The following is a 6,978-nucleotide window of genomic DNA, read 5'->3' as shown; positions in this document are numbered from 1 at the left end:
GATGTTAATTGAGATATTCCTTAGCCTGTACCATTTATACATTAGGTTTGATGCATATCTCTAGTCACAAATCAATTGTAGAAACTTATAAACGACTTATTTCAGTCATAAGCAAGTTGCTGTAAGTTATTGTGATGAAAGTGTGCTACTCGGGATATTATGTCACGCTCTAGGGGGGTCTAAGATTTTGTGACAAGCAATGCATTAGGTATAGGAAAAACGTCACGATAATGGGGGGTGGTAAACTTTTTATCGATTTAGCATGACATAATTAATGCATGGGTCCTTAGTATAATTGTATGGCAATCCTGCCTAGGAAAGTCAAAAAATATTGCATCCCGAAAAAAAAACATAGCACCGTGAATCGAACCCAGTCACCTCCAGCTTGGTCTTGCTATATAGCTACGCGTTTACCGACGTACGTTACATTTATGCAGTCCCCATTTCACTAGTAAGGATGGCAGGCCCAAAACGACAAATACAATTAAAGTTGAAGAAAATCACAAAATTTCAGTGGGACGTAGGGTTTTTGATCTGATTTCCGTCCTACTAAGCACGTCCCGCACTTTACCTCTCTTTTTTAAAAGGGTTTGAACAAAACATAGAATGTTTTCATCAAAGATAACTTCTAAATTTATTCACCTTTCCATTTGATACAGAGACAATCAATGTTGAGATATTATTAAAAATCTAACACTGCTTCTTCATTCTAAATTCGTCCTACGAGTTTCAATTCCGTCCTAACGAATTGAAACGCCATTAGATTTTCTTCGTCCTACGGATGATGGTAGAAAAAGTGGATTCGCTAGGAGCGCTTCTTTTGTTTTGAGAACAATGAGTGTAAATATTCATACAATGCGCTGTAATAGGCTTCATGTTGTGGCTTATGAACTGACGGATTGGATCAAACGTATTAATGTTTTGTGCATGGTGAAATCATTGATATTATTGATGATTTCTGCTCGATATAACGGAAATGGGCGATTACGACGAAGTCGCGCTCTTCCCTACACAATTAGAAAATATCGCCGACTTCGGTAATTTTTACCGAAATCTGAACATCTGAACTGTTCGGTAAAATTTATGCAATTCATTTCAATTTTCATTTCAGTTACTTTGAAACTAAATCTCCACTAAAATGACAAGATTTGATCATTTAAACAAGGTTGAACATATTTTGAAATTATTCCTCATTTCAATTTAAAATGAATATCAAAGTTTTACCGAATAATAAATATTTAGAATACGAAGAACTCAGCAAACTTTCAAATTAAAGAATCATTAGGTCTATTCCCGTACTTGCTTTTCTGTGAAATTTGGTACAGCAAAAACGAAAAGTAAGTACGGGAACAGACCTATTATTTCGCAGAAACACTTACATCCAGGTTTGTTTCAATTCACTTCGCTAGAAAATGTTTTTCGGAATTATGAAATTATTAGATGTCATTATTGGAGCTAATGATTTCATGATCCCGAAAAAACATTTTTCATAACGAAGTGAGTCGAAGCAACCCTGCTTACATCTGTGGTGACAGAATTCTGAAAAAAAAAAAACTATACACCATCCAATAGATCTTGTCCATCTGAACTACTTTGCTTATATTCCCTCTTTCTAAAGGGCCACCTTTTTAAACATGAGATCCGTTTGCGTTACTTACTTACTTAACGATCCTGTGCACCTTCAGGGGTGCAAAGGGCCTTTGTGAAAGATTTTCATCCTGGGCGATTACTAGTTTTGGCTTTGACTTGTGCCCAAGTCAAATTTCGGTCAACGTTCTTAATTTCACTGTACAGGCTCCGCCGCCACGAGCCTCTGCTGCGATGTCCTGCTGGATTCCAGCCCAGTGCTTGCTTGCAGATTTCGTTTCCGCTCCGTCGTAGTGTGTGGCCGACCCACCCCCACTTCCGTTCACGAATTTATGTCTCTATCGGCTTCTGATGGCACTAACGCCTGCAGCTTCTGAGTGTTCTCCGCTGATACACACCATGTTTCACTGGCGTTTAACAGCACAGACTTGGTGCCGCCGTCCGACGCTATCTGGCTGCCAAGATATTGGAAGCTTTTGACTATCTCCACTGCCTGCCCAGCTACCGTGAAATTGGAAAGGTTTTCCGTGTTAAAATTCAAAGATTTGGTCTTGTTGACGTTGATGGTAAGACCTGCTTCAGTGGAGCTTACTCTGCATGTCAGAGCGCCGTTGTGCTAATAACGCAACATCATCAGCCAAATCGAAGTCGTTGAGATGCTCCATAGTAATAGGCTGCCACAGCAACCCACGGTTCAGAACACGGTCAACGGCTCCAACCATGATCTCGTCGATTAAAGCCCGATTCAAAGTAAATTTGGACGCATTCAAATGATCATAGCTCAAGAATTAAAAAACCAACACGGTTGATCAAAACGTCAAACAAAAAGGTATATATTCAGCTTTCAATCGATATATAACAAGTTATTACATTTCACCGTTTCGAACAAACTGTCGCGCTTTACTTGTGATCGATGCCATCATGATCTGCGCAGTCGCTGGTGACACTGTACCGGTGAACTTATTCTACTTTAAACGCATTTGTTGTGCGTTCGAAGTTTTCGCTTGACAATTGCCCAATATTTTTCGATTGGTCTGAACTCAGGGCAATTCGGAGGATTAATTTCTTTGGCGACGAAATTAACATTGTTTGCAGAATACCATTCTAGTACCTTCTTAGAGTAGTGGCAGCTGGCTAGTTCCAGCCAAAACATAACGTTGGTCTTGTGTTGCCGAATGGAGGGTAAAATACGCTTTTTCAGACACTCTTTAATGTGAACCTTCGACGTCATTGTGTGAGATGTGATTTAAGCCTTGATGTTAAGGCCACAACTGCAGATTCCTTGCCAAATCATTAGTTTCCGAGCAAACTTATAAGCAAAAACAAATTTATACCTGGAAGGGACAGCCATCAAATTTCGTCAAATCTCGTTCGTATATTAATCGTGCTTGCTTTTTGGCTACTAAGTTTTGTTTCAGGGAGCGATTCGGATGTTTACTGGCACAAAAAGACTTATATCCTTCTCTTGAAAGGATTTTACGCACGGTGGAAAAGTTAGAATCGTATTTCTTTGCCTTCACCGTTGACTTTGGGAATTTTAACAATTATGCTATTTTTGAGGCAGACCACGAAGGGTTCTCTCACCCCGGGAGCTACTTGACAGCTCCAGTGTAATGTCATTGTACCCCGAAAATTCTGGTACTCTGGTTCTGTCAAATCGAATAATGGTGGAGTAAATTTACAATTGGTCTCATTTTTGATCAACTCTTTTTTTCAAGCTTGTTTAACTTTTTATAAAAACATTGATATTTTTTTCTAATAGTCTTCCAATCGGCTCAGCTTGACGGGATCGGAATATGTGTGCCTGTGTATGTGTGTGTGAGAGAGCACGTAACATAATTTTCTTAAACGTATTTCTCGGCAACCACTTTACCGAATTGAACGCAACAACCACCAAATGAACGGTACAATGATTATAAAGAATGTTAATTAATAGATTGTCAATCGATTAACTCAGTTGTGCTATTGCTATAAAACTGTAACAGGTTTTTCTGAACTCTAAATTAAGTTAAAAAATTGAAGTTCGAGATTTCGAAAGATTTACAAAGTCTTAAGAAGTTTTCCATTTTACAGAATCATGAAAATTATCCGAAGGTTGCTATGCTAAAGGCCTTTGAGCTGAATGGGTAACAAGGTCGAATTTTGTAAAGTGAAAGATTGTAGTAAGAAATTATGTTTTGAGATTTGAGCTTGAAAATAAACTTGGGATCTGTTTTGAACATGGATACTTACAGGATACAAATAGAAAGGAATGTCAATGAGAATTGGGATAATTCAAAAGTTATTCCAAATACAACTTCAAGGTAATTCTGGAAAGTATTCTACCAGGAATTCCGAGGAGTCTAGAATGTAGCCCTGAAAAGAAATGCAATGGCGTTAGGTGGAATCATTTGGATAAATTTATTGGATAATTTAAAAGGAGTTATAAGAAGAATAACATGGCCATTCTGAAGAGAATTCCACGGGAATTGTGAAACAATTTTAAGAGAAATTTTAAAGAATCTCTGAGAAGAACTAAAAGAGAATTCAGAGGGTAGCTCCAACAAATATAATTGTATCAAAAATTCTAAAGGAATCTGAATCTAAAGTTGATTCGTTTCCAAAGGAATCCTTGTAAGAATGTCGCCGGTGGTGTAGTGGTAAGCGTCATTACCTCTCACCCCAAAACGTCTGGCTTCAATCCCAGTCTTTCTGAGCCATAAAATCTCTGATCACGCCTTCCTTCGGAAGGGAATTAAAGCCACTGGTCCCCGGTCTATGAGTTCATTGGTCGATAGGTAGTGTCCAGATGTGGGAGCTACCTCTCTGGCGTCGGTAGCATTGGTACTCAGTACGAAAAACAAGATCGACGGAAAACAAATCAAGGAAAAAATAAATAAAAAGAATCCTTGTAAGAATTTTATATTTTTGAAAGCGTCAAGAAAGTAGTAGTTTTGAGTTAATTTCCAGGGAAGATCAAACTCACGACATGATAGGATAGCGTCGTGGGACTTTTGAGGACAATTCAACATAATTAATATCTGAATTTTGGGTAAATCCGAACGGTATTTATTACGGAATTCGATGGTACATTTGAGAGTTCAAAAATCAAAATCATCCTGAAAAGAGTCTCAAAATAATTTTGATCATAAATCCAAGGGAATCCGAGAAGCCAAGCTGACCAGAAGAAATAATAATTATTATTAATAAGATCTTTTATCCACTCGGCTTCTTGCATTCACTCTGCCTGGTGCCTAAGACGAATTTCAATTCATAGGATTGTTTCTCGCGAATAACGAGTAAGATTCGAAGATACTTCTAAGAAGCATATCAAAGGACTTCAGGAAACATTCCATGGAATCAACAGTTCTGTGGACAATTTAATGTTAATTCTGGACATAATGACTATTGTGAAATAACAAAACTCATGAAGCATCTTTGAAATGTTTGGTCAGCCTGTGGAAATGTATTCCACAGTCTGAGAGCATGTGGCCCGTGGGTCGTTGAATGAGCACCACTGGATTAACTGGCTTCGGACGGAACAATTCCCGAAAATCTCGGAATTCAGGAACTAAGTCAGGGTGGCAAGTGAACCAGGAAAACCAGGAAAACCGGGAAAAAGTCGGGAATTTATTTTCAACAGAAAAAACCGGGAAAAAACCAGGAATTTCATAAGTCCACCAGGAAAATAATATTGTTTGTATAATTTGAATAGGTTTTAAATTTTATGTATGTCAAAGTTTCTTTTTATAATCAGGTCAAAACTAACCATTTTGTTCAAGCTAAATCTTTCACACGATTAAACATTGATGAACAAAATTTACCCTGAGAATTTAGTAAATATATTTTGTATTTATTTTTAATTTCATTTATTTCTCGAATCAATTGCATGTATGATTTGTGCTTAATTGATAGCAGACTAAAGCAGTGCCGACGCGTAACTACTATGAAGTACCTGTTCAACATGTTCAATAAAAAAGTTCTATTTGTAAAAACTTCAGATAAGGCCTTCGAACTTCATGATAAGTTCTACAAAATTCGGGAAAGTCTTACAAGTTTCAGGAAAATCCTGTGAACTACTATGATGACCTACAACGGTCAGGAAATCTCTCCGAATCTTCAGAGAAGTTCTACAAATTTCAGAGAAGGCTTACGAACTTCAGGGAAGTCCTTTAATCTTTGGGGAATAACTACGAATTTTACCGAATTTTCAACAAATTTAATGTAACTTCAACGACATTTAGGCATTGCTTAAAACTTAAGGATGATCCTATGACACTTATGCATTTTTTCCGAGCTTCAGAGAAGTCTGCAATACTCTTGGGAAGTCCTCTGAACTTAACATAGTTCTCCAAGCTCAAAAAAGTTCCTAGAACTTCCTAGAAGTCGATTGAACTACAGGTACTCCTACGAAATTCATGGGAGCTCTCCAAACTTCAGGGAATTTCCAAGAAATTAAGGAAAGACCCACAAACTTTTGGAAAACCCTTCGATATTTAAAGCCTTATGAACTTTAAGGAAGCTCTTCTAAATTTAGGGACCTCATATATTCAGTTAAGTCCCTCAAACTTCAGGGAAGTCCTCAGATCTTCGAGAAAGTTCTTCGAACTTGAAGGAAGTCTTACGAACTTCTGAGAATTTCTACGAACTTCGTGGTACTTCAACGATATGTAAGAAATTCCTATGTATTTAAAAAAAAACTACGAAGTTCAGGGAAGTCCTAAGATCTTAAAAAAAGTCCTTCGAACTTCGCGGAAGTCCCATGAAATTCAGGCAATACAAACTTCAATGAACCCTTCAGGAAAGACCTTAACGCTTCAGGGAAGTTCTACGAGCTTTAGGGAGTTTCCATAGACAAACAGACGTAACACTTCATTGTGTATCTTCGTTCACGCATTTAACGGTTGATTTGAATATTCCGCGAACTACTCGCCGCAGCGCTGGCATCGGATCACTTTGACGTTTCTATACATTCTATAGAACTTTTATGCAATATTGTTTGCGAGTTAACGAGCAAGCTTGTTTACACGAGAAGCCCGAGAGATGTCGTTACTGAGTTCCTATGTTTTGAGATACTATGTTTTCAAGAAAAACTTTTTCGAAGGGTTACGTCTGTTTGTCTGTGGAGTTTCTATGAACTTCAGCAGTCAGTCTTTTTTATAATAAGAGTTATTAAACCAGCGTTGTTTATGAAATCTTTTAATCATATGATTTTGAAATCATGTTGTAATCAAAATTCCGCTAAATAAGATCATTAATCGTTGAAAATTTGCGGAAAATTTAAACAAACTTCAAATCCTTAAAATTGTTAGAAGCAAAGGTTTGTTTAAAGATTCCTCTTCATATCACACTTTGCAATTTCACCTTGAGATAAACTAGCCCGTTGGTTAAAAATCTCAATAATAAAGTTAA

This window comes from Ochlerotatus camptorhynchus, unplaced genomic scaffold (genome assembly GCF_037179485.1).
Source record: "Ochlerotatus camptorhynchus isolate MF236.1 unplaced genomic scaffold, CSIRO-AGI_Acam_v1.1 ptg000225l, whole genome shotgun sequence".
Lineage (NCBI taxonomy): Eukaryota > Metazoa > Arthropoda > Insecta > Diptera > Culicidae > Ochlerotatus > Ochlerotatus camptorhynchus.
This window is presented reverse-complemented; position numbering follows the sequence as displayed.